Source organism: Symphalangus syndactylus, chromosome 1 (genome assembly GCF_028878055.3).
Source record: "Symphalangus syndactylus isolate Jambi chromosome 1, NHGRI_mSymSyn1-v2.1_pri, whole genome shotgun sequence".
NCBI lineage: Eukaryota > Metazoa > Chordata > Mammalia > Primates > Hylobatidae > Symphalangus > Symphalangus syndactylus.
In genome coordinates, this window is record NC_072423.2 from 137,361,340 (window position 1) to 137,363,960 (window position 2,621).

The 2,621-nt window shown below is 43.8% G+C and overlaps 1 non-coding gene across 1 annotated transcript; it reads left to right on the top strand.

Annotated features, from left to right (window-relative positions):
- The first annotated feature begins 596 nt into the window (after positions 1-596).
- LOC129461335 (U6 spliceosomal RNA) lies at positions 597-700 on the top strand. Its single transcript, XR_008650491.2, has one exon. It is a non-coding gene; the product is annotated as a U6 spliceosomal RNA (small nuclear RNA).
- The last annotated feature ends 1,921 nt before the right edge of the window (positions 701-2,621 follow it).

The following is a 2,621-nucleotide window of genomic DNA, read 5'->3' on the forward strand; positions in this document are numbered from 1 at the left end:
TGACGTCAATGTTGAGACAAGTCTCGTGGTGGAGTAGATGCTACGTACAATAGGAAGGATTGGGAAGGGCCAGGAGGCGGCATGGAAAAGGCCTGATGTTGAGGCCTTGTTTTGTTCATCTTGTAGCTCCTGGAATGCCTTGGCAATCTGTGTGTGTTAGAGCCCATTGACTTTCACTCTGTGTCTAGTGCACGGATTTGCCTGGAGAAACCTAGGTTCAAGCCCTGGGTCTCCTGCTCCCTGGCTGTCTGATACTGGCCAAATCAGTAAATATGCAGATGGTCTGGTTTCCTCACCTCCAAAATGAAGGTGTGAATACTCTACCACTCCTAATGCTTAATAGCATTCTGCAAAACATTTAGAAGTAATAGCGTTCTAGAATACCACAGGTTGCTAAGGGTGTAGCTTCTGGGGAAACTGAGGCACAAGAAGATTAAATAATTTTTCCCCAAAGTTTAGATAACTTGGGAGTTATCTAAATATATCTCAATAACTGACAGAGGTAAAACTAAAACCCACGTCTCCCAACTTCCACTATAGTACTAATACTATTACTACTTTCTACTTCAAAGGATTGTGGTAAGACAAAATTTAGAGTGCTTGCTTCTGCAGCACATACACTAAAATTGGAATAAATGAAAGATTAGCATGGCCCCTGTGCAAGGATAACATGCAAATTCATGAAGCGATTTAAATTTAAAACAATTTTTTAAATTAAAATATTGGTTGGGCTCAGTGGCTCATGCCTATAATCCCAGCACTTTGGGAGGCCAAGGCAGGCAGAACACTTGAGGTCAGGAGTTTGAGATCAGCCTGGCCAACATGGAGAAACCCCGTCTCTACTAAAAATAAAAAAAATAGCTGGGCGTGGTGGCTCACGCCTGTAATCCCAGCACTTTGGGAGGCTGAGGCCGGCAGATCACTGGAGGTCAGGAGTTCGAGACCAGCCTGGCCAACATGGTGAGACCCCGTCTCTACTAAAAAATACAAAATTAGCCAGGAGTGGTGGCGCGTGCCTGTAATCCCAGCTACTTGGGAGGCTGAGGCAGGAGAATCACTTGAACCTGGGAGGCGGAGGTTGCAGTGAGCCAAGATCCCACCATTGCACTCCAGCCTGGGAAACAAGAGTGAAACTTCATCTTAAAAAAAAAAAAAGAAAAAAGAAATATTTCTTAATATGATTTTTTTAAAATAAAAACACAACTGATATGATAACTTTTTAAGTAGAGAATTATCTTTCTATTTTAAAATGTTACATCTGAGTTCTTCAGATTTCAAATTGTATTTGAACTGAACTTTCAAATTGTTGCTGATGTGAAGGAATGTCTTGATTCAGCTCTTTGTCTAGGGCCCTCTGTCTCAGGAAAGAAAATGCATTCTTTGGAGAATATAAAGCCTGCTGTGACCCTGCTGAGTTATAAATAGTTTGTGCTATCCAGAAACAGTACTCGATTTGAAAATACCGTTTTAAATACATCATTTGTTGTTTGACTACCACTTCCTATTTCCTACAAAAATTGGAAAACTAGAATAGCAAGTCCTGTCCTCTTGGGATTATTTCCTCATTTGTTTGATGTCCCCTCCAACTTGAAAATACTGTGTGTCACTTATTTGTGATATGAAATGAAAGTGAGCTACCAGCATTCTGTTTTGATAACTTTTGAGGGTGGAGTGGAGAAAATATGACATCATTTAAAATTTTAAGAGGCAACCGGAGTTTGCATTAAGCAACTGCTATTTGCAGGCAACTTCCACAAGTCATTACTTCCCATCCTTTGGCCCTGAATGACTTTCTTAGCTTTCATTCCTCCCAAATGGAGCAGTCAAAAGACCATCAATCCAATCAAATATGGAGGTTAAAAAAACCGTCTGTGTAGGACAGGGCATTCAGAATGGTGAAGCAAGCTCAGCAGACCCTCTCTCCAGCAAAACAACTCAAGTGGTGAAAATAATAAAAAGGCAATAATTTAAAGCCCCTGGAAATTGTTCAAAGGTTGTATAGGAAGCAAAGAAAAAGTCCCTCAAAAAAATATATTAAACCTTTGTAGGGAGAGTCTGTGGCGGTTGAGCCACCTCCTGCTTCCTTACCCTCTGCACCCCCAGCTCAGTGTTAATGGAAATGCTACCCATTTTGCATCCTCCACTTTGGGCAGGTGTGGCCAAGATGATGGGGGCTCTCTTTTCATCCCCCCCTTTCCACCTGCCAATCTGAGGGTGTGGTTTCACCCCTCCTGCCCCAGCCCTGTGTTGCAGAAGCTCTATTTTGGCAGTACCAACCTCCCTTTCCCTATCTTGCCTCCCTTGCTTGTAGGGTAGAAGTTCTACTCCAGGTGAAGCAGGCTGAGAATACTGGGGCCCCTGTCACCCCCACCCAGCTCACTCACTAGTAGTAGGGAGGTTCCATGCTGCAATGGACAAGCCAAGAAGAACAGGCTTATCCACAGCTGCCGCAGCCGCCACGCTTTGTACCTACTTGCAGATCTGGGCAATCATCACTCTGGGAAAAGTGGGTCCCTGATCCCAGCTCCTTGCAGTCTTGCACAGGTTCTGTCCCAGACGAGAGGCAAGCCAAGATGACAAAGAGGCCAGGCATGATGGCTGGCGCCTGTAATCCCAGCACT